Source organism: Haemorhous mexicanus, chromosome 4, assembly GCF_027477595.1.
Source record: "Haemorhous mexicanus isolate bHaeMex1 chromosome 4, bHaeMex1.pri, whole genome shotgun sequence".
NCBI classification, from domain to species: Eukaryota; Metazoa; Chordata; class Aves; order Passeriformes; family Fringillidae; genus Haemorhous; species Haemorhous mexicanus.
In genome coordinates this window covers 75,340,022-75,365,354 of record NC_082344.1, presented here as the reverse complement: position 1 = coordinate 75,365,354, position 25,333 = coordinate 75,340,022, and the positions used below count along the sequence as shown (strand labels likewise).

At 47.9% G+C, this 25,333-nt stretch overlaps 1 long non-coding RNA gene across 1 annotated transcript; it reads left to right on the top strand.

The window, feature by feature from the left end:
* Positions 1-205: 205 nt before the first annotated feature.
* LOC132326966 (uncharacterized) lies at positions 206-25,299 on the top strand. Its single transcript, XR_009486390.1, has 2 exons — positions 206-590; positions 24,890-25,299. It is a non-coding gene; the product is annotated as an uncharacterized LOC132326966 (long non-coding RNA).
* Positions 25,300-25,333: the final 34 nt, after the last annotated feature.

Genomic DNA, 25,333 nt, shown 5'->3' with positions numbered 1-25,333 from the left:
AGCCTCCACACATCAAAACAAACATGCTTGAAATTGATATCTTTGCATGCCTGCCTGTGCAAAATGATCCTTGGGCTAACACTGGAGGCTGTTGGTTTATTAATCTCTGGATTCCTGTGTTCTTGCTGTTATAGATCCCCCTCAAACGAGCCATTCTTCCCTTGGACACGAGGGTTTGGCCCCATCAGCCCCCTGGCAGCCTCTCCCCAGCTCAGGGAGCTGAGGAATGAGTTTTTACTCACCAGCCAGCATGGGGCTGCCCCGTGCAGCAGAGCTGGAATGGCTGCTCTGTGTTCTCTGCAGGCTTGGGGCTGGCAGCTCGCTCAGCCTGGGGATGCCTTTCACTTGGAACTGAAACAAAAACAAATCTCAGAGTCTTCCTGAGCTGCTGCTGTGACTGAACGAGGTGCTTCATCCTCAGAAATGCTCCCCTGGATTTGTGTGCTCCAGGAGCTGGAAGAATCAAAGCTGATGGAGCCCCCAGCAGATCTTGTCTCTCTGAGATCTCCCGTGGGCTCTGCACTGGCTGTTTGAAGCAGGATAATAAGGATGGAGGAGCTGCTCCCAGCTGCTTTTCCCCCTGGAGGAAGGTGGGTTTATGTAATGGTGCCACGTGAGTCCTTCCTGCAGCGAGCCAGGGCTGACAGGGGAGCCCAAAGCCTCGTGCAAGGCTACAAGGAAAAGGGAATTGCTGATCAGCATTCCTGCTGCAGGAGTCTCCTTGCAGCCCAGTGGGTGCTGAGGGATCCACCTGGGGCTTGGAATCCCCACGGGATAAATTTGAGTCTTAAATTATGTTAAAATAATTATAAATATAATTACAATAATAATTAATATATTATGCATTATTATAATTATACTATATTAATAACACTCGACATATATATTACTATCATTATAATAAATTAATAATTAAATAATAAATGTATTAAATTAATAAAGTTTTGGCTTTTCCTACAGCCTCTACCCCACAAGTGGTAAATAGAATCATGGAATGGTTTGGGTTGGAAGGGGTCTTAAAGATCATCTCATTCCAGCTCCCTGCCATGGGCAGGGACACCTTGCCCTATCCCAGGTTGTTTCAAGCCCCATCCAACCTGCCTCCTCCAGGGATGGGGAGTCCACAGCCTCTCTTCTCAAGGAAATACTTGTTTATCCAATGCCACTCTCAAATACCAGACTGTCCAGCTTGGATTATCCAATCTCCTCTTCCCAACTCCCTGGAAATGGGAAGGGTTGGAAGTCGCCCTTTCCTTGTTCAGAGTGTTGTGGTGATATTAGATAATATTTGCTGGAGGGAGTGTGATTGTATTAAACTTCTACTCTGCCAAACTCCTTCATTCTGTAAAGTTTTTCCTTTGGCTGGAGCATTTCCTGATGAATGATGGTATGTGACAGGACAAGAGGCAATAGGTTCAAGCTGAGAGAAGGTTTAGATGAGATAAGAGGAAAAAAATCCTTCCCTGTGAAGGTGCTGAGGCCCTGGCAGAGAAGCTGTGGCTGCCCCTGGATCCCTGGAAGTGTCCAAGGCCAGGCTGGACAGGGTTTGGAGCACCCTGGGACACTGGAAGGTGTCCCTGCCCATGGCAGGGGGTGGAATGAGATGGGATTTAAGGTCCCTTCTAGCCCAAACCACTCTGGGATTCTGTGACAGAAGAGCAAAGCTGGTCCACAGCCCATGGATGTTGATATGAGATGGGAATGCAATCCCCTAAAAAACTTGCTCACCCTGACCTTGGAGCATGCAAAGCAGTTGTGTAAGTGCATTTATGGATATGGGGTTACAGGAAAAAGGATGTTTTGGTGGAGACACAGCCACGTTTCTGTCACTCCAGGAAAGCAGGATGCAGCCAGCTTGTGTAAGAGCTGGGAGAAAAGGGATGAGCCCAAGACAGAGCCAAGTGGAAATCCAGGAACAGGCTGAGCTGAAGGTTGAACCTCCCCCAATATTGGTGTTGACTTGTTCCTCAACTTGTTTTTGGTTGGAAAGCCCAGGGATCACCCTGGGTGGATGAGACACATTCCCTGCCTTGTTCTCATCAGCTTCAGAGCGTGTCCTTTTCACCTTGCTGCTGCTCTCCTTGCTACCTTCAGACCCACGAGGAGTGTTTTTAAAGGGATTTGCTGTGCCCAGCAGTTGTTGTAAGGGCCATGTGGCAGAGCAAGTGGAAGCTGTTTGACATATTTGGGACAGAGCTGAGACCACTAACAAGCACTTGGCTTGACAGTGACTGGGAGAAAGGCTGTTAACCTGCCTCGTACCAAAAGTACAGCTGTCTTCAGCACAGCAGGACTGTGGAATTGCTAATCAGGATTCTACCCAGGCTGGGGATCCAAAAAAATCTCATTTTTATGAAACCTATCCCCTTGTAAACAAGCTTGGGTGTTTGGTGGTTTTTTTTTGTGGTTTTTTTTTTTTTTTTAGTGGTTTTTTTTTTTTTTTTGGTCTCAGTAAATAGACACCAAGTGCTGTGGAATTGCAAATGTGAAACTGAACTGTGAGGGGTAACTTTTAGGGGTAGACTCCTGTTCTATCTATTTCTCTTCAGGCCTCATTACCTTTCCCTGCAAGCCATAAATTGAATAAAGCAATGTAATAGATCCATTTCTACCTCATTTTTAGATGCTCTCATATGCCTTTATTGTACCCTGAACAAGAGATGATAAACTTTGTGTGTATGGAAAGCTGGCAGGGGCTAGAAAAACAAGACAAAAGCATATAAAAGTGATCTTCCTAAAAGTGTGGGCTGACAAAAGGGGAAGGAAAGGCTGCTGGGGTCAGATCTGAAGTTAACTTTTCCACAAGGTGTACTTCTAGTTGCTTAGGCTTCTAACAAACCTCGGAACACTTGACAAAAGTCTTTTGTTTCCAGCTCAAAAGTGAGAGCGAATAAACTGAAGGAAAAGAGGTGGTGTGTAAGCCTTGGTCCTGAGGAGATTTTGGGCTTTAGAGCTCTGCTCTGCCCCTGATTAGAAGCAGGAATCCTTTGCTCCCACCAGCAAATGGTGGAGTTCTCAAATACTCCAGTCCAGCCCCTGCAGCTACATTAGCAGAGGCTCATTTGAAGCATGAAATGAGCTGAGTGTTACCAGATTCTGTTTGAAGCTCCTGTGAAGGAAGAGGATGAGATCAGAGTTCTGACTTTTCCTACAGCCTCTACCCCACCAGGGATCAAGTACTTGAAACTTGTGCCTGTGGTGTTGCAATCTTAGAACTGGAGGTGCCACCTCCATCTGCAGGTTCTGGACATGAGATGGGCAGGATTTGAACTGGGGATTTGTGTTTTATAACCTTTCTAACCCCTGCTGGTGCACAACTGTTTAAGTCTTAGCCCAGTGTAGAACCCCTCGCTAGAGGGAAAATTCTGGAATGTGGAATATTGAAAAATGTGGAAATTGTGGAATGGTTTGGAATGGACCCTAAAGATCATCCCATTCCACCCCCTGCCATGGGCAGGGACACCTTCCACAGACCAGGTTGTTCCAAGCCCTGTCCAACCTGGCCTTGGACACTTCCAAGGATGGTGAACACTTCCAGGTTGCTTCTCTGGGCACCCTGTGCCAGGGCTTCCCCACCCTCACAGGGAAGGATTTCTTCCCAATACCCCATCCAACCCTGCCCTCTGGCATGTGAATCCATTTCCCCTTCTCTGTCACCCTTGTCAATAGTCTTTCTCCATCTTTCTTGGAGCCCCTTCAGGTACTGAAAGGCCACAATCAGGTCACCCCAAAGCCTTCTCTTCTCTGGCTGGACAATCCCAATTCTCTCAGCCTTCCCTCACAGCAGAGGTGATGCAGCCCTCAAATCAGGCTGGTGTCTCCTCTGGACCCAGTCCAACAGGAAATCTCTGCAGCAGTTTATTCCTGTGGGGGCAGAACCATCTGCTGCTGCCTTTACCCCATGCTTTTCCACCCCTGTCCCAAAGCACAAAGGAAAACTGGCTAATCCTCAGATCCAAGGTTAGACAAACGTTGGGCAGGGCTTCACAAAGGCCACAGTTTTGGATCCCTTTGCCTCCAGCACAAGGCCCAACACCCAACTTGGTGCCAGATGGTTGAAGGCCACCAAAGCAGTGCTGGGCAGCCCAGAAGAATGGAACTGAAGCTGGATGTTTTATGGGGCAATAATTAAACACTGACTGGCACTCTTTCACTCCCCAAATCAGAAAAAACTTGCTAATTCCTGTCTGCTACTGGGAAAGTGCTGCTCTGTGCCTCTGGTGGTGGGGCTGCCCAGCAGCAGGGTTATGTTTGCAGGGCTGCTGGGCAGATCCTGCTGCTTAAAACAGCCCTCAAACAACCAGCAGCAAAGCTCCAGGCTCAGACTGCAAAGCTTTGCCAGAGCTGAATGGGACACACAGAACAGATTTTGGGAAATGGCTCTTGTCACTGCTGGAGAAAGGATGAAACCCCACACATCCTGTAGAATGTTGGCTTGAGGAACCTGGTTTAGTGGAAAGAGTCCCTGACGATGGCAGAGGGTTGGAAACATGATGCAAGAGATGATCTTTAAGGTCCTTTCCAACCCAAACCATTCCATGATTTTGTGCTTTATGTTGGAGCCAGTGGAGACTTCTTGGCACCTTTCTCTTGATGTTGTCCCTTCTTCTTCCCAACTTGCTTTATGTGATGGTGCTCACAGGGGTCCCAGGATGAGGGAAGAGATGAGAAAGTTGACTCCATGTTCAGAAGGCTGATTTATTATTTTATGATATATATTATACTAAAACTATACTAAAAGAATAGAAGAAAGGATTTCAGCAGAAGGCTGGCTAAGGATAGAAAAGGAATGAATCACAAAGGTTTGGGACTGACTGAGACAGTCTGGACAGCTGGACTGGGATTGGCCATTAAATAGAAACAACCAGATGAGACCAATCCCAGATCCACCTGGTGCATTCCACAGCAGCAGATAAGAATCGTTTGCATTTTGTTCCTGAGGCCTCTCAGCTTCTCAGGAGGAAAAAATCCTAAGGAAAGGATTTTTCATAGAACATGTCGGTGACAGCTTTGGCCCTGTTGCCTTCAAACCTGGGTTTTGAATCTCCTCCAGTCACCAATTTTCCTGGTGTCTCCCCTGCTGTTGCACATTTCCTCGACTTTTTCACTGCCTCCTGTTCGTTGCCCCATACCTGCTTCCAATTTTCCTCAGCAAAGCCAAAACCCTTGAGTTTTAAATCCTGAACTCTAAGGGCTGTTGAGCATATGCAATTTAGTTGCTTTTTCTCCTCCTCTCAAAAGGCTTATAATTTGCCTGGATTTTTGGTGATGACAAAAATGAAATTTGACACAAAAAGCTTGTCCCTCGCTCATTAAAGCCCTTGTTCTAAATCATGGGTCCAAGGCTCTACGGGAAAAAAATGGAAAAAGCCACCAGAAATTGAACAAAACAATGTGTTTATTCCCATGCTGCTTTCTGAGAAGCAGTTGGATTCACATGTTCCAAGAGAACTGTGCCCCAGGCAGACCCAGCCTAGCATGCAAACTCCTACCCTGAACAGCCAGGGCTTGATGGATTTATAACCAACTGAAAGCAGAGCTGGGGAGAGTCAGGCAGCCTTGATAACCCTGCCTGGAGATGCACTCTTGGAAGGAAGGGTATCTCTTTTAAAAAATAGCCTTAAAAAATAACTCAAGTCCTGCTGAGCTCCTGTAAGGATGTGAAGGATGGAATGAATTCAGGCTTGCCAGGCTCCAGACCTCCCCAGACCCTACAAAATCCCCTTTAAACATCCCAGTTGTTCTCCACTCCACCACAACAGCACAAAGGAGGAATGGAAGCCATTCTGTGCCTTTCAGGGGCCACGGGCCATGTGGCCCTGCCTCAGCTCCACAATCAGACCCTGAGAGAACATTGTCTGCTGGAGAACTTCCTCTGCCACACCACCCTGCTGAACCAGCACGACAGCAGCCCCAGCTCAGCCTCCAAAGGGCTGCCCTCAGCCAGCTCTGTCATTAGGACAATGAGGAATACGTATCTCTAAAGCAGCATGCCTCTTAAAAATCAATTTATTTTTAAGAATGGGTGTGATTCAACAGCTTTTTAAAGACTTCATCCCCTACTGTCTGTATGGTAAGGAATAAGCCTGGTGTTGATCTGGTGATTCTTTCAATGGAAGGCTGGAGTTGGCTGACCTCTATTGTGTTTGCAGGGTTCCTCAACGTTGGAAGGAGTGATGAATCTGACTCCGTGTTCTCAGAAGGCTAATTCATTATTTTATGGTACTATATTCTATTAAAGAATGCTATACTAAACTATACAGAAAGGATACTGACAGAATGCTAAAAAGATAATAATGAAAACTCCTGACTCTCTCCAGAGCCCTGACACAGCTTGGCCCTGATTGGCCAAAGAGTGAAAACAACTCCCAGCAGAATGCACTGGAACAATCACCTGTGGGTGAACAATCTCCAAACACATTCCACATGAGCACAGCACAGGAGAAGCAAATGAGATAAGAATTGTTTTCCTTTTCTCTGAGGCTTCTCAGCTGCCCAGGAGAAGAATCCTGGATGAAGGGATTTTTCAGAAAATGTGAATGTGACAGACCTCAGTGCTTTGAATGAGGTTTTATCAATGCTGCACCTGTGGCTGGGATCTCAAGACTTGCTCCTTGGCGTCTCTGCCACCAGCAGTCTCAGAGTGTCCCTCTGACCCACTCCAGCCAGTGCCCTGCCATGGAGATGTTTCCTGGGAGAGGTTAGTGGTGATTTCCAGTCTGGCAGGGGTGGGACAGCCAGCACAAGAGCTTGTGTGTGAATTAGCCTGTTGGAAGAGGGCTGTGTCCTCCCAGTTTTGGGGGTTTGGAGTAGAAAAAGAGATGCAGAGGGATTATGGGATTATTTTTATCCAATTATGTTTTATTATTATTTTTAATTTTTCTTTTATTTGATATACTTTTATTTTTTTTATTATTTATTATCCAATTATGGGACTAGAGGATTTTTTTTTCTGCCTGGCAGCTCAGGTTATGATCTGCTGCTTGAGGCTTCACAGTGGGTTTTGATAGTTTTTGAAGGGTTCCACAAGGTGTTAGAAGGCTCCAGGAGGGCAGGGGAGAGACTTTTACAATGGCATGGAGTGACAGGACAAGGGGGAACAGCTTTAACTGAAGGAAAGTAGGTTTGGATTGGATATGGGGAGGAATTCTCCCTTATGAGCCCCTGGCACAGGTTGCCCTGAGGGGTTGTGGACTCCCCATCCCTGAAGTGTTCAAGCCCAGGCTGGATGGGGTAACCTGGGCAGGTGAGAGGTGTCCCTGCCCAGGGCAGGGGGTTGGAACTAGACACTCTTTAAGGTCCTTTCCAACCCAAACCATCCTGTGACTTGTTTTATTTTCCATGAATTTGTGTGATTTGTGTAAGGGCTGTAGGACTTCTGTAGTTCCTGCAGTCCAAAAGCCCCACAAGCACGGGGGGATTCCTGCCATCCTTCATCCTGGATGGGAAAGAAGGAAGAAATAATAATTGTGACGCTCCACCACGGGTTCATCTTCTAATGTCACATCTCTGATATTGGAATATGAGAAGCCCCTGCCCAGGTTTCTCTTCTCTGCCAGGGTTTCTGCCCTCCTGCTTCCTCACTGGGAGCTGCTGCCCTGTGAATAATCCTTTCTGAACAGCACCTCTGGATAACTTTTCCTGAATTATGCTGGATGATCATAGAACTACAGAATATTCTGAGTTGAAAGGGTCCCAAAAGGATCATCCAGTGACTCCTGGCCCTGCACAGGGCACCATTAATTATTTTGCCTTCCTCTACTGTCCAGATTCCTCATTCTCTGAGCCTTAAAAAGCAGCTGAGTTAAATATTCAGCCTGGGGTGAACCCAGTTCTCCACCAGCTTCCTCCCCCTCTTTCCACCCCACGAGTGGTCACTTCAAATTCCAGTTGAAAACTTTAAATTGGCATTTTGGGTGGGCTGAATGATCTTCCTGAAAAGTCCTTGAAGGGTCTTGCCTGTAATAATGTTCCTCAGTGCCTGGCGTGGGTGAGCAGCTCTGAACTCCCAGCAGAGCTCCATGGTAACCAGAAATGGCATTAATAAGAAAAATCGCCACTTCTGCTCAGTCACTCTTATAAAACAGCCCTGCAGCTGGAGGAGCACATGGCTGGCTCAGGTGTGACACAGGTTCAGCCTGGAGCAGCCACTTCCACCACTTTAATCTTCCCCAAATCCCAGGGCTTGGTCTTCCCCAAATGCCAAGGCTTGGCTTGGTCTTCCCCAAATCCCAGGTCGTGGTCCTCCCCAAATGCCAAGGCTGGGTCTTGGTCTTCCCCAAATCCCAGGTCTTGGTCTTCCCCAAATCCCAGGTCTTGGTCTTCCCCAAATCCCAGGTCTTGGTCTTCCCCAAATGCCAAGGCTTGGTCTTTCTTCCCCAAATCCCAAGGCTGGGTCTTGGTCTTCCCCAAATCCCAAGTCGTGGTCCTCCCCAAATGCCAAGGCTGGGTCTTGGTCTTCCCTAAATTCCAGGTCTTGGTCTTCCCCAAATCCTAGGTCTTGGTCTTCCCCAAATCCCAGGTCTTGGTCTTCCCCAAATTCCAGGTCTTGGTCTTCCCCAAATCCCAGGTCTTGGTCTTCTCCAAATCCCAAGGCTTGGTCTTCTCCAAATCCCAAGGCTTGGTCTTCTCCAAATCCCAAGGCTTGTTCTTCCCCAAATTCCAGGTCTTAGTCCTCCCCAGGTCCCTGCTGAATGAGATTTTCTCTGCAGGACTTCCAGAGTGAGTTTGGAAAGGCACCAAGAAAGGGTAGGAATGAGCACATCCATGCCATGGCTGTTCCAAGTATCCCTCACACATTTAGGACTGAAATTCCTTAAAAAAAAAACCCCAAACCACTCTTTATTTTGGATTTCATCATGACCATCTCTCTGCTGCTGTTGGTGAGGGATGGAGGAGCCAGCAGGAGAAAAGATAAGAAAATGGCATTTCCTCAAAGCCACAGTATTTCCATTTGTCATCAGAGGCTGGTGATAGCTGGCTAGGATTGGTCAGATTTATTTTTATTTAATTTTTTTAAATCTACTCTGACTTTCAAAGGCTGACAGGACATCCTGGACTCCTGAAGCTGGTTGGGTTTCCAGGATTTTTTTTTTTGCTGTTACCTCTAAAAACCTAGAAAGGCTTCAACTTCTGTGCTGGAAGAGTTGAGTATTTCCCTTACAGACTCCACATGAAGGGGAGGAGACCAGTTCTTGTCTACTGAAAATGCTCTTCAGGGCCTAAAAGTTGACCAGACAGTGCAAGAATTACCTTTAAATCACAGATTTCAGAGAAGTTTGGAGCACTGAATTTCTGTCAGCAACAGAATTCAGGTGCTGATTTTTATTTAATCATTTTGTTCATGCAGAGCAGAGAAACAGTGAACCTGGATGAGGGTAACTCTGAAGGAATAAATACTTGTTTCTGACAATTTTTTGGTTTGTTTCTGGTAATGAGGATGATCTAGGTTCCCTGAAGAGCTCTGACAAGCCATAGTAGTGCCCCCCACCATATCTTATTTAAATGTGTGTGTGACTCCCATCTTGATGATCAGGAGATGAAAACAGCCCAGAGAAGGAACCTCTGCTGGAAAAGCATTTGGAAGTGAGACCCTTCCTTTATGAAAAGCTTAAACTATCTTCCCTGCTGAATTATCTTTGATTTTTTTTTTTTTTAAACTGCCTTTTCTCCATGAGTACTTTATGATGACACTTAAATAACACTTTATCTCTCAAAAGCACTAAGTGTGCATTAAATCCTGCTGTAACTAGTGGGAAATAAGACTTCTGGCTACTGGCAAAAAAAAAAAAAAAAAAAAAAAAGAAAAAGAAAGTGATGCTTTTTGGTATTTGAGTCATTTATTACTTAAAATAGTACAAGATGGAGGTCTGGCAGGGAGTTATGCAGCCCAAGTGTGACACAGATATCCAGGAAGGAGACCAATCCAGGCAGGCACAGGAAGGTTGGCATGATGAGCATTAATTCCCCCAGGCAGGTTTCTATTAACACCACTGTTCCTTGAGTAATTTTCAGCTGGAGCTTTTGCCTCACTCATCTCTGTGGGTATATTAAATAGTACATGGTGTACCAGAGGCTGAGAGATGGTTTGTAGGGAAAGGATGTGTGGATCCTTTCCTAGCAGATCAGAATTAGCAAAATACAAAGATAAATACAAGTTCTGTGAGGGTGATATCAGTCTTGCTCAAGCTGGTTTTAAATAAGCAAAAATTTTTAAAGCAAACCTGCTCTGGTAGAGGGGAAAAGGAGATTTTAAATTCCATCCTCAGCACTGTGCATTTGTGGGTGACAGCTCCTTTCCACTGAAGGAAGGAAAATCTGAATATTAATTCTGTGATTGCACATTTTGTGTTTGTTTTGTCTCCACTGCCATGCCTTTACCCCCTTTCCTCAGCTGATACTGATGACTTGTTAGCTTGGGTAATCCCTTGCCCTCTCTGAAAACACTGGATTTTTCAGCTGCTCTACCAAGCTGAGAGCCAGGTTCATCATTAATTCCTCCTGTGGATGCTTTACCCATCTCAAGTGCTCCTTATTCCCACGGATTATTTTTGAGAAGGTTCTTTAGTCCTGTGAGTCCCTCTGCTTTTTCCTCCAGTTGCTATTAGCTGGAAGTAGGATTTCAGCTCTTTTCATGCTGACAGACACATCAGTAAATTGTCACTTCCCTGCAGAGCTAAAAATCTGCCTCTGAAGTGTGGAGCTGACTTTCAACCTGAGCTTGGCATGGTTTAATCTAAATGTGGTGCATTCTGCATCACCAAATGACCCCAGCCCTCCTGTTCAGCTCTCCCAGGGTGCCCTCTGGGCCAAGAATTTCCCATATTTTGCTCCCTAAGAGATCCTTTTGCCTTCTGCAGTTTCCACTTTGTGGGTGGTGGATTGTTTATTTATCTAGATTTTTTGAAAAAATATATATATACAGGCATCTCTTTATGGTGTCTTCTTCTAGCTACACAAACACCTCACCTGAGAGGCTTTTTAATTATGATGCCCCTGATGTATTCCAGCTGCTTTAGGAGCTGGGATGGTGTTTGTCAGCAATACCTGCCCCTGAAACCAGAGCTGTTGAAAGCTGAGGCTCTTAGGAAAACCCAACTGCTTAGAAATAGGAGTAACTTTGCTTTCATCTCAAAAAAAAAACCCGTAGGTGAGGGCTCTGCAAATCCATCAGCAAGAAACCAAATCCTATCACAGAACCACGGAATGTTTTGGCTTGGAAAGGACCTTAAAAATCACCCAGTGCCACCCCCTGCCATGGCAGGGACACCTTCCACTGTCCCAGGTGGCTCCAAGCCCATCCAACCTGGCCTTGGGCACTTCCAGGGATCCAGGGGCAGCCACAGCTTCTCTGGGCACCCTGTGCCAGGGCTCAGCACCCTCACAGGGAAGAATTTACTCCCAATATCCCATCAAAACCTTTCTTCCTTCAAAACCTTCCTCCTTGTCCTGTCCCTCCATCCCTTGTCCCATGTCCCTCTCCAGCTCTCCTGGAGCCCCTCAGGCCCTGGAAGGCTGCAGTAGGTTCTCCCTGGAGCCTCCTCCAGCACCGTGGTTGCCATCCCATGCCCCATGAGCAGTTTGGAGTTTGGAATCCTCTGAATTCTTCCCTCTCAGGGAAATCCCCAGAGCATTGCCTTGGAGAGACTTTCCTCACCTGGGTGGGCAGAAAGGGCTCCTTCATGTGCAGGGGAGTCTCCCCACCCTCACAGGGAAGAATTCATTCCTAATATTCCATCCACACCTTTCTTCCTTCAATATAAGGCCACTTTGACCATATAGGACAATACCTTCTTGTCCTGTCCCTCCATCCCTTGTCCCATGTCCCTCTCCAGCTCTCCTGGAGCCCCTCAGGCCCTGGAAGGCTGCAGTAGGTTCTCCCTGGAGCCTCCTCCAGCACCGTGGTTGCCATCCCATGCCTCATGAGCAGTTTGGTGGACCCTGATGTGTTGATGCTGGAGCTCTGCCTCCTGTCAGGGATGGGGGAAGGTGATGCTGGCACTGCCTGGAGCAGAGCAGAGGTTCTTGGAGGAGAGAAGGTCTGTGAGTGCAGCCCTGACCTTGACTCCAAGTTCAGAGCAGATAAAAACGAGCTGGAGAGCGTCCCGATGTCAGGAGCACGCCAGGGCTGTTGGGTCTCTCCAGCTCTGCAGATGAGGGAACGTGCCAGTGACGTGTTTTTGGAGGAGTCTGAAAGGACAGGCTGGTTTGATATTTAAATCTGCACCTGGGGAGGCAGCAGGGCTGTGTGTCTTGGAGGGCAGTGTGAGTTTATTTGCTTGGAGCCACCACGTGCAGCATGAAATGGGAATTTGGAGAGCAGCTCTCACTGAGGTTCCAGTGGCAGATGTGGGGTGGGGCTGATGCTTATTTAATGAGCTCTGAGTTTAAATGTTCAATGCAGGAGCCCAGCTCTGCCTGCACACCCCCTGTGACCCCCCCAGGGCCTTTGGCTGCTGAGCTCCTGTTTCACTGCAGCTTTGGCTTGTACTCACAAGGTTGGTGTGGAAGAACTGAGGGGAACCTTGAGAAAGGTGTCCTGGAGAGCAGCACTGAGAGCTTGGCCTTGCTTTTCACTTCTGAGGCACAAGCTGCTTCAAAAACCTGTAACTAAAACTGTCACTTCAAAATTATAACTTCAAAACTGTAACTACAACCTAAGATCATTGGGTTTTTTTTACCTCAATATTGTGAGAAGGAAAAGCCTTGTAGAAGTCACCCAGCAGCTCCTCCTGAGGTGATACAAGGTTGGACAGGGCGGCTTCAAATACATCTGCAACACGATTTCAGACAAAAAATTCCATATACATGTGATTTTTAGCTGCACCTAGAGTCCAAGCAAGAGCCAATCTGGCACTGGCAGCTTCAAAATTAATCTGTGGTAGAGTTTTTTTGGTTTTATTGTGTGTGTGCTGTCTTACTATGAATAAATCTAAACAGTCTTCTCCATCCAAGTGTTAGCAAAAGCAGAGCAGGGGATTATAAAAAGTTAACACCCACCCTGTTTTGCCTGGAAACCTCCTAGAAAATCAACAGTGCTGCATGGTAGACTGAACTATTTACAAGTCTGCTTTCCCCACTGATGATGAGAGGGGATGGAGAGGAAAAAAAAACATGTTTAATGCCACTAGTGTCTTGTTGACTTCTGCACAAACTGTGGAGAGCCTGGAGCACTCAGGTGCAGGTCCATGGTTCCCCTTAAAATGAAAATTTTGATGTCCACCAGTTCTTCTGTGTGCCTGAAAGAAGCTCTGGGACTCCCTGGTGGTCTCTCCAAGCTCTCCTAAGGTTGGGTTTAGGAGTGAGAAGGTAAAATCATTGCTCTGGTCACTCATGGCTGAGGTAATGCTCCCAAAATCAGGAATGAGGTCTGCTCCTGAGGTTCAGTTATCAGGGAACAGAGGTGGTAGTAAGGCTCATGTTAAATAACCACAACAATTTAATACCTGCTTATGTTGCCAGGCATTACCTTGATAAAGCCACCCTGGTAATATCTGAGCACTTAAAATGTAATTTTGCTGAAGGACCCCCTCAGGGTGAGGCTGTATCTCCATGACTCCAAATAACCTCTCAGGCCCCTGAAATTGCCTCTGGGGAGCTGAGACTTGGCAGCAAGAGCCTGCTGACCAAAGCCACCTGCCTGGGCCACTTCAGGGGCACTGGGGGAAGGTCCCATGTGACATTTGGGGCTTTAATACTGGATAATTCCCATGGATTTCTGACAGGAGAGTGGAGCCAGGTGGGGATCAGGCTCTCCTCACAAGGAACAGGATGAGAGGAAATGGCCTCAAGTTCAGGTTGGATATTAAGGAAAATTTCCTCACTGAAAGGCTTGCTCAGGACAGTGCTGGAGTCACCACTTCCAGAGGGATTAAAAAGATAAATTTAAAAGAATTTTCCATAGCAGGGCATCCCCTTCATGGGTTTAACAAGGATAAGGTGTCCGTGGTTGCCACATCTTGATGGCCCTTCAGTTAATTAATGAATGCCCCTGGATGTTCTGGCCTCAAACATTCCTTCCATCTTCTCTGGCCCTGGTGCTTCTTCCCAACCAAATGATCCTGGAGCTCAAATGCAAAACAGCTCTTTGGAATTAAAGCTTCTGAAGTTTAAAGCACTGCAAAAGCCATGCTGGATTGCAAGACAGGTCTGTGTCTGCAATCCCCCTCTAAGAATGCTCCCATGTGAGTAATTTCTGCCTATTAAAAATCTAAAATTAACCCCTGGGATAACACCCTGTGTTACATCTGCAGAACAAATTCATCTCCTTCTGAGGCACTGAGTGTTTTAATCCCTGTGGACTCCCTCCCTTGTGACACATCTTGGCAATTTATAGCAGAGCTGAGAGTTTTTTAAACTTGGGCTCTTTCTGGCTAAAAAGTCCAGCTTTACATCTGACAGACTTTTAACTGGGGGTGTGTGAAAACAATCTCAGACTTATCCCTGCACAATCCAACCAGGCAGGAGTTCAGGACCACTTCAGAGGGGTTTTAGCCCAGGGATCTTGGCTGGGGTTTGGTGGCCAGGTAGCCCTGAGAGGCAGGGGTGGCACGAGAAGGGGGTTGTGACAATGATGTGTGAGGTTGGGGAGGCCCCAAGGGCTTAAATTGTGTGTGTGTCACCTCACAGGAGGCTTTGCTGGGAAACAAAAGATGTCAGGGCAAGGCCAAGGGGAGATTTGGCAGAGCTGAGAGGAGCAAATCCACATGAACCAAATGGTCAGAGGTTGCACTTGATGGTCTGGGAGGTGTTTTCCTAAGGAGCTGATGCTCTGTACCTGTTCTGGGTGTTGTTTTGTTGGGCTGGGGGTGGTGTGGTGGTCGGGGTCCCTCCTCTCCGTGGCTGTGATGCCCTGTGAAGGCTGACCTAGAACAGAGGTTAGACAGAGCTAAAGAATAAAGCAGGGATTTATTAAAAGGCCTCAATGGATCCACCTTGGGCAGCACAGGAGCCCAGCCAGGGCTGCACTCAAGATGAACCAAAATGGTCCCAAAATAGACACCTGGTCATGGGGTCTCTCCCTGGGATCAGCTCTGCTCCATTTGCACCTTGCAGTTCATTGTCCCATCCCAGCTTTAGCCCAGGCAGTCCCACCCTTGTTTTTCTCTCTCCAGCCCACGGGGTTTGTGCTCCTGGGCTGAGATTTGGATCATTTGTCCTTGGTGCCCAGCTGGAGCAGGAATTTTGTCTCCCTGCTCTGTGCAGAGAGCTCAGCATCCCCTGATGTGAAGCCCAGACCCACACACTAAAGCAGCACAGAATCTAAAACCAGAAAAGCCAAAACCTGAGGCATCAGCTGGACAAGCCCTCTGCCTCCAGCATCGCCTCAGCCACGCCGAGGTGCTGACACTGGCTCTCCAGAAAGCTCTTCAGGAGGAAAAGCAGAACCCTAGAGCCCAGTCCAACCCCAGATGTGCAGAACAGGAGTCCCACAGTGCAGGACAAAGCAGGTCCTGCTGTGCTGTGTGTCCTGCTGGGGCTCCCTTTCTTGTGCAGTGACCCCCTGAAGGAGCCTCTGCCCCTCCTGGGGCTCCTCCTTTGTGTGGAAGAGTTAAGGCTGCAGCCCAAACCCACTCTGGCCTTTCCATAAAACCCATTTGCTAAGTGGTGGCTTTCTCAGTGGTTTCACAGAGTACCCCTCCCTTATCCTTATCCCTCCCTGGGGGTCTCTTTGATGTAGCAAAGCCCATTCTGACAAATTCAAGATGTTTGGATTTGATGATTTGACCTTGCTGCAAAGTGCACTGAAGTGCAGCTACCCTCTGAAATGACCTTGGTCACTGTCTGGGTGTTGCTCACCCCTGAGGAAGGGGCTGTGTGCCAGCATGGAGTGGGCAGGGGGATGTGAAACGTGCCCAGGGTCTCTGCCCCTCGTCCCCTCAGGCCACCTCTGCCTCTGTGCCCTGTGCTTGCTGCTGATGGGCACCAGTGGCTCTGGATTTTGGGGTTCCTCAGGACTCCTGAGGGATCCCAGGGGTCCCCTATGCCCAGGGTCCCTGTCCCCTTGCAAGCCAGCTCTGCCTGAGGGTCCCAGGGGATCCTGGGGGTCCCACATGTCCAGTGTCCTCATCCTCTCTCAGGCCAGAACAGGGGATTATAAAAAGTTAACACCCACCCTGTTTTGCCTGGAAACCTCCTAGAAAATCAACAGTGCTGCATGGTAGACTGAACATTTACAAGTCTGCTTTCCCCACTGATGATGAGAGTGGATGGAGAGGAAAAAAAACCATGTTTAATGCCTCTGGTGTCTTGTTGACTTCTGCACAAACTGTGGAGAGCCTGGAGCACTCAGGTGCAGGTCCATGGCTCCCCTTAAAATGAAAATTTTGATGTCCACCAGCTCTTCTGTGTGCCTAAAAGAAGCTCTGGGACTCCCTGGTGGTCTCTCCAAGCTCTCCTAAGGCTGGGTTTAGGAGTGAGAAGGTAAAATCATTGCTCTGCTCACTCATGGCTGAGGTAATGCTCCCAAAATCAGGAATGAGGTCTGCTCCTGAGGTTCAGTTATTAGGGAAGGGGGTGTTAGTCCAGGCCTCTGCATCCTGAGCTCCCTGTGGGTCCCCAGGGGGGTTCCAGTGGTCCCCAGCATCCCTGTGTCCTTATCCCAGCTGCCCAGGGTCACAGGATAGTGGACATTGTCACTGATAAAGTCAGGGAGCAGAGCAGGCTGTCTTGGTCCCACCACTACAAAAAAAAAAAAACCACTCTTGGGTTGCCCAAGAGCCTTCTGCTTTCCCTCAGAGGAGCACACCAGGAGGAAAACACCCAGGTGGCTTCCTTGGCTCCATCTGGAGAAGTGAGATGCCAGGGCAGGTGGGTGAGGAGCCTTGCAGAGGTGAGGCTGTCCCCAGGGTTGGTGCTGTGACCCTGGTGTCCCTCAGAAGAGAGAAAGGCTTGCACTGGGGTTGGCATGGTTGAGGGCTACAGGAGTGGCTTCCATGAGAAGCTGCTGGAATTGTCCCCATGTCCCATGGAAGCAGTGCCAGCTGGCTGCAAGGTGGACCCAGCTGAGCCCGGGGAGAAGGAAGGGCTGTGGGGAAGGTGTTTCTAAGATTTGGGTTTACTTCTCCTTGCCCTGCTCTGATTTGATTGGCAATAAATAAAACAAACTGCCCTGAACTGAGTCTGGCTTTCCCTGGATTTAACCAGCAAGGGATCTCTGCCTGCCCTGCTCTCGACCTTGAGCTTTTTGTTGTGTTTTCTCTGCCTTGTCCAGCTGGGGAGGTGGTGCCAGATCTGCTTTGGCACCCAGTCAGGGTCAGCCCCACCACAAGCCCAAATACCTCCCCAAGGCCAGCTCAGGGCTGGGATCTGGGGCTGAAGGCTGCAGAAATTGGGGCAAATGTGGAGAGGGATTTTTAACTGAAGGTGAAATAGCTGCAGAGATTTTTTTCTGCAGAGTGCTTTGTTCTGTCCACACCTGCTTAGATTTCTTTGGATCTGGGAAACTCTTGGGGGAAAATTTGCCCAGATTGCTTTTTTAGGCACCTTAAAGTCTATTATGGATACAGAGTCTTTCTGCAAGAGAACAGCTTTAGAGCAGAAATTTGAAAAAAAATTATTGACTTTGAGGCTGGTGAGGCCCTGGCACAGGGTGCCCAGAGCAGCTGTGGCTGCTCCTGGATCCCTGGAAGTGCCCAAGGCCAGGTTGGATGGGGCTTGGAGCCACCTGGGCCAGTGAAGGTGTCCCTGGGTGGCAGTGGATGGTCTCTAAGGTCCCTTCCAACCCAATTAATTCCATGACTCTGTAATATCCATGTTTAAAAGCAGCAGATGCAGTTATTTTGTGCCTGGGGCTCACCTCAGCTCAGAGCCTCAAGAGCAGGCTCTGAGGACCTGCTGCCTGCTCCCCCTGCCAGCTACTTGATTATATCCAAGAATTAAATGTGTTTGTGCTGGGAATATTGTGTCACTCCAAACTGACACCTTTAATTGGGATCTGCCTCACAGACAACCTTCCTTTGTGATAAATGACAGCATTTCTTGGGCATGCTTCTTAACTTCTTTTTATTTTTATTCTTCCTCTTTCCCCTCCATCCCCGTGAGCCAGGAAGATTAATGGGAATTTGCTGTTCTCAGCTGTGGGTTTCTTCCCTGATGCTCCTGGTAGGGATAGCCCCTGTCAGTGGCCAAAAAGGAATGGGATTGGGGGTTCTGGGGTTGTCCAAGCACGGAAGGAGCCACAGGCCATTGGGAAGAGGAGGAAGAATCATCCAGATGCATTGCTGGGTGTGCAGAGAATGAGTTTTGCTCCTGTTCTAGTCTCTTCTTGAACTTGGCCTTATCTTTGTCCTAATCTCCTCCAACCCTTTTTTCTTGATGCTCAGGAGCTGGGGGATGCCCTGGGGTGTTTCCTCAGGAGATGCTGAAAGGATGAGCTGCTTTTGGGATGCTCCCAGATGCCCTTTAAGCTTTGTTCCTGCTGCCCACACAGGGCCCTGGAGCTGGCCTGGGATGTGGGGAATTGCCCCAGGCCGGGGTGAAGGGCAGGGGTGTCCCCAGGTGGGGCTGCCAGCACAAACAGCTGCCCTGACCAGGAAGCTGCTGAGTTCCCCTTGGAGCTCCTTCCAGACCTTGGGGACATTCCTGCTCAGGGATGGTGGTCCTTTCCTGGATATTTTTGGAGGATCTGTGCCCCAGAGCCCTGTAAAACTCCTGTTGATGAGCCCAGCCTTGGGCTGCTGTGGTGGAGAAGGAAAAACCCACTTCTGGATTGGGATAAGGTGGTGGAGTGTCCCATGGCCATGGTCAGGCTCTGCCAGGGGAGGTGGTGAGGGCAGGACTGGTGACAAGCCCTGATCTGGAGTGGTGAGGCTGGAGACTGGGAAATCTGCTCAGCTTTTCCTTCTCAGCTTCCCCTTGGGATGGGAGAGCCTAAGGAGCAGAAGGAGGGCTTGTCCCAGTATGAGCAGGATGAAAAGTGCCTTGAAAAGTCCAGACTGGTGTGCTGGGGATCCATCTCATGTTCTGTTCTGTCCCAGTGCTGAGTACCCTGGGGGTCAGATGCTGTGGGGTGGGGAGGGCAGCTGGGGCTGAGGTTTCTGCCCTGCAGAGCTCCAGGGTGGCTGAAGCAGGAGCTGGAGGGATTTTGGGATACTCTGGATAGCTCCAGAGCTCGCTGGTTCTGCAGCATGCTCCATGCTCCTGGTCATTCCTGGGATCCCCTCAGCCCTCAGAAGTTTGGACTGGCTGGGAGCTGTTCATGAAAAATGATTTAACCCACCCAAAAATTGCTGCTCTTGAGCTTCTGGAGAGCTTCCAGCCCTGAGGGACACCGCTAGAGGAGCTTTGCTTTCCCCTTTCCCTGTGCCAACAAACCCTGGTCCAGGGCTGTAATGTTGTGAAGAGGGGGGTTCTGGCAGCTTTGGGGTCTCTTGGATCTTGGGGGCTGCCTGGTGACCCCAGCTGGGGTGTCCCCATCCCACTCCCAGCACTCCCATCCCATCCTGGGAAGGGAAATGCCACCATGAGGGCACTGTGTGCTCAGGGCACAGGGAAGTCCTGGCTGGAAAGTGCAGGGACTGTAGAGCCTGGAGGGGATTTTTGCTTTTCCTGCCCTGATCCCAGCCCACATCAGCCTGTTCTCAGGGCTGATTTATTGGAATTATGCCTCTGTATCTATCCCTCTGACAGGGAAACCTTCACCTGCTTCAAAGCATCTCAGCTGCTTCCCCCAGAGCTCCTTGCTCTGTTCTTCTGGCCTGCTCTGAAAAAAACTCTTCCAGATGGTTGAAATCACTGCAAATCACCTCTCTTTGGAGCAGAGGTGCTGTTGCTTCACCAAGCACCAAACTTTGGGAATTTTTCATTTTTTTTGTGCGTGTTAGCCACAAGTATTCTGCTGGGATAATGACTGGATAATTATTTAACCTCTTTAGAGTTTTGTGGTGCTAATCAACCCTGTCTTCTTTAATCTGTGCTCCAGTGTTGTGAATGGGGCATGATTTACAGGGAGGAGAGGGGGCATAAACTTGTGTTATTGAGCCAAATTTGCTTAACCTCCCTGAAATAGCCTGTGAAGGTTGTGTTGCTCCAGGCCACAGCTGATCCTCTTTGTGCTGCTGGAGATCTGAAGGGCTTTGTCTGATCTGATGTCCCTTTGATTGAGGGTTCTCTTGGTTACTGAGACTGCAGGGAGGAGTTTCTGCCTTACAAATCGTGAAATAATAAAAATCTCCAAGGGCACAAGGGAGGAGACTGAAGAGAATGGTCAAAGGTGGGAAAAAAGAAATATTATGGAGATTTTTTTTGCTTAAAAATCTAACAGAAGGTAACTGTTCTCATGACACAATGCAGAGCAGCAGGTCTCCCTGCTGCAGGATTTTTGGAGATGCTGAAATGACCTCAGAGGATGAGTGAGCCCTCCTATGAGGGGCACATGTGCTGTAGAGATCTTTAAATCCTTGGAGGACACCTCAGGAATTGCAAAAGTGGGAAGCTGCAAAAGCTCTTTAATGCATATTTATTGGGAGTTTTTACCCAATCCAGGGGTCTGGGCTGGAGAAGATGTATGGATCAGTGGAAGGAGCAGTTTTTAGGCTCTTGAGATGCCCTTTTTCCTTCTCCATACCCATCCCCAGTAACTCCCACTGTGTTCAAAGGCTGGCAGCACCTTAGGGAGCCCCTCCATAGGCTGGGAAGCTGCAAAAGCTCTTTAATTGGTATTTGTTGGCAGTTTTTATCCAATCCAGGGCTCTGGGATGCAGAAGATGTATGGATCAGTAGAAGGAACAGATTTTAGGCTCTTGAGATGCCCTTTTTCCCCCTCCATCCCCATCACCAGTAACTCCCACTGTGTTCAAAGGCTGGCAGCCAACAGTGCTGCAGGCTTTTGCTTTCTCTGCAGAACCAAAACCTTAATGGGATGTTTGTTTGGGAATTGTGGCCAGGAACACTCACCCTGGGTGGATGTTGCAAGGAGAGGGGCTGAGCCTTTAGCTGTCTGCATCTTGCTCCTCATGGTTTTCACAGGGCTTGCTCAACTCTTCCCTCCCAGTTTCTATTTCTTGTTGCTGATCACGACAGAGGAAATGTGCCAGGTGAACCTTTTAGTCTTTCAGAAAGTCAGATAATGACCTTGAATCCAGCCAGGATGGTGCTGTCAGCACCTCAGGGAGTTTTGTGTGATGGGGACACTGCCACTCAGTGATTTCAACCTTTTTAATGAGTGAGACTGGCTGCAGCCTGGTGTCCCAGCCCACACCAGATCCAGGCAGGGATGAGCTGGAATCAACCACAAATTGGGCCAGACTTGCCTGAGCTGCAGGATGTTCCTTGGGCAAGAAGGGATAAGACTTTGGAGCTCTCTAGAGCTGTCAGATCTCACCTTGCTTGGGGTAGAATTTCAATCATTGAATTGTAGAATATTCTGAGCTGCAAGGGGCCCATAAGTGTGGCATTCACATTTTCTGAAAAATCCCTTTGCCCAGGATTTTTCTCCTGAGAAACTGAGAACCCTCAGAGAAAAGGAAAACAATTCTTATCTCATTTGCTTCTCCTGTGTTGTGCTCATGTGGAATGTGTTTGGAGATTGTTCACCCACAGGTGATTGTTCCATTGCATTCTGCTGGGAGTTGTTTTCACTCTTTGTTCAATCAGGGCCAAGCTGTGTCAGGGCTCTGGAGAGAGTCAGGAGTTTTCATTAATATCTTTTTAGCCTTCTGTCTGTATCCTTTCTGTATTCTTTAGTATAGTTTAGTTCAGTATTCTTTAATATAATATAGTATCATAAAATAATAAATCAGCCTTCTGAGAACATGGAGTCAGTTCATCATTCCTGCCTGCCATGGGGCACCCCTGCAAATACAATACTCAAAGATCATCAAAGTCCAACTCTTGGCCCAAGAATCCCACCCTGTGCTTGAGAGAGTTGTCCAAACACTTTTGGGACTCTCTCAGGCTGTGCCTGAATTGGTTTTGGTATTAGGACAGAACCAGCCTATCTCTGACAGGACAGAATTCCCTTCTCCTTCCTCCTGCTGGGGAAAAGAAACCAGATATGTGACATCTGGGGAGAGCTGCTGGTGGTGAAATCACACAAAGCTGGGTCACAAACTCAGCTCAAACCCTCAGTGAGGGCTTCTTGCTAAAACTACCAGCAGCACCTGATTGATCAGCAAGGACCAGGCTGGACTATCCCCATCCCAATGAATGCCTCGAGCCCAGGGAGGTGAGAGAAGCCCTGGGGGGATTTGCATCACTCACCCAACATGAGCACAATGAAATTTTGGTCCTTAGTGGTGTTTGCAGCATCATTTTAGAGTGCAAGGAACATTGTGACTGTGAGAGTTCAGGTGTAGCAAACATGAAAACAGCCTGGGGTGACAGATGAGTAATGTGATGAGCAATCTCACAATTAAAAGGCAAATATCATGTATGTATGTATGTTAGAAGTTTTATAGATTTACAGTCATATTTTACCCCCCTTGTGCTGTTATCAGAGGGTGACCTGGGTTTGGGACATTTGGGAGGGTGGGATTGTTACTATGGCAACAGCTGACCTCCAATCAAGATGTCAGGAAGTGATCTCCACCACTGGACAGACAACAAGGAGCTGATGGACAGAACTTTGGGAGGGGCTAAAGGGTTAAAAAGTTGAAACCTCCATCGTGTGGATGAGCACATGGTGGGGAAATCCTTTGCTCTTGACAACATAATATTTTCTCTTTTCAGTCTTCCGTTGTATTTATGATAGGGTTTTAATAAACCTGTTTTACTTTTTTTGACAATGAGGATCATTTCTCACAACCACAATGAAATTTTGGTCCTTAGTGGTGTTAGTGGCATCATTTTAGAGTGCAGGGAGCATTGTGACTGTGAGAGTTCAGGTGTAGCAAGCATGAAAACAGCCTGGGGTGACAGATGAGTAATGTGATGAGCAATCTCACAATTAAAAGGCAAATATCATGTATGTATGTATGTTAGAAGTTTTATAGATTTACAGTCATATTTTACCCCCCTTGTGCTGTTATCAGAGGGTGACCTGGGTTTGGGACATTTGGGAGGGTGGGATTGTTACTATGGCAACAGCTGACCTCCAATCAAGATGTCAGGAAGTGATCTCCACCACTGGACAGACAACAAGGAGCTGATGGACAGAACTTTGGGAGGAGCTAAAGGGTTAAAAAGTTGAAACCTCCATCGTGTTGATGAGCACATGGTGGGGAAATCCTTTGCTCTTGACAACATAATATTTTCTCTCTTCAGTCTTCTGCTGTATTTTTGATAAGGTTTTAATAAACCTTTCAGATTTTTGACAGTGAATATCATTTCTCACAGCCACAATGAACTTTTGGTCCTTAGTGGTGTTAGTGGCATCATTTTAGAGTGCAGGGAACATTGTGACTGTGAGAGTTCAGGTGTAGCAAGCATGAAAACAGCCAGACTAAGCTGGAGGGGAGTCCTGGAGCCAGAAGGTGGCTGGCAATGAACTGCTGTGGTGTTTCAGTCTCTAATCAATAAATACTTGTAATGGCAGGCAAACTCTCTATTAAAAAGCTTTGAGAGTGTCTGTTTTGTGTCTCCAGGCTGAAAACAACCGTGCCAGGGCAGCAGCCTCCCTGATTTGCTCCTTCCAAATGCTGCCTTTGCTTGCTCCCCTGTTTCTGGCAGCAGTTCAGGGGTGCCTCAGTGTGAGAAGGTGAAGAGAAGGTGATGAAGGGATGGAGTTCATGTCCCCCATGAGCTGGGAGAGGAGGGGTCTTCAACCAGCCTGAAGTGATCTGCATGGACAAGGAAATGAGGAAGATGTGAATGCAGCTTCTCACCTCAATGTTTTTATGTTTTATTAGGGAAGAACTTTGTAGGTGCTGAATGAGGGCTTGGCATGTTTGTGGATAAAGACAAAAATATCACCAATTCCAGGCTAGGTTGGATGGGACTTGGAGAAACCTGGGATAGTGGGATGAGCTTTACCATCCCTTCCAACCCAAACCTCGATTCCCTGGTACCTGTAGGAGTTTTTGGCAAGGTGGATCAGTGTGGTTGGTCCTGGCAGGGATGAAGGGCAGTTTTGGCTGCTCTGGAAAAGGCATCCTTGGAGCTCTCCTTCCCAAAGCTTAGAGCTGTGTGGACTGACAGTAAACTTGATCATTAAAAGATTCTCCTTTGAACAGCACTGGGCATTAGTTGGTGGAATAACATCAACTCTGACCCTAATTTTGGCTGCTTATCTGGTTCCCAGCAGGCTTCAGTGCCCAGAGACAAAATCATCTGAGGCTGCTGCTGTCGTGGGGGAAGCAAATGCTGCAAAGAGAGGAGTTGTTTCTCACTCTGGAACCAAAACATCTCCCAAATCAAGCTGCTGCCCAGCTTATCAGGGTGGAAATACATTCTCCTGTGGGAACAGGAATTGCAGGCCAGTCTGAGCTGAATCTTGCTGCCTCTCTTCGTATCAGTCTGCTGCAGTTTCTCAGACACTGGAGGTCTGCAGAGGGTTTGAAATGCATTATTTTTCTCATCTGTTTTCTTCATGGGGGAGGCAGCAAAGACCTTGGACTACCAAGAATGTTTGGTTTCATTCTGAGCTGCTCTGTGGTGGGTGTTACGCCACTGCTTTTATTCCCTTTCTCAGAAAACCCCTTGTTTTGGTGCTTTGGTGCTGAAAGCTCAGAAATCACACCAAGGCTCCTTTCACAAACCCATCCTTGGGGATATTTCAAACTGGTTGAGCTCTTGGAGGTGTGCACCACCCCAAAAAAAGGAAGGACAGAATGCTGTGATAAAGGAATTGTGCTCCTGACGTGTTTTATTCTGTCCTTGGGTGTAATCTCTTGCCACATCCTGGGACTTGAGGCTGGTGAAAGGGCAGGGCATGTGGGAGCTCCCCAGAGAAGGAAATGACTCTCAAGTTACTCTCTGCTTTAATTCCAGTCATTTCTATCTATTTTCTCAGGATTTCCAGCCAGGAGCCAGCCTGTCTGTGAGAGAAGCATCTCAATGGATGAGAAGGTGCCAGCACTGTTGTAGGTGGCTCTTTGAAGTCTGCACATTCTCTTCAGCCAGGACAGCCCAGAATACAGCCTGGAAGAGAAGGACAGGGAGCAGGAGTTGAAATTGCAGCTGAATTCTGCAGAATCAGGAGCTGCAGCCTGGCAGGTGGTGGACAGCTCTGAACTGCAGCTCTCAACGTGGCAAATAATGGTTGGGTTGGGTCATTTTGGAGTGTAAAAGTTGTTTCTGCTCACTGGGGTAAGAGGCAGCAACAGGATTAAAAGATATTTCCTACAGTTCTGCAGCCTCAGGTGGAGAATGAGGAAAGGGGAGTATGGATGGGCTGTCTATGAAATAAATACAATATAAATATTATGGAGTCTTGTACCTCTTTGCATGTAGAGAT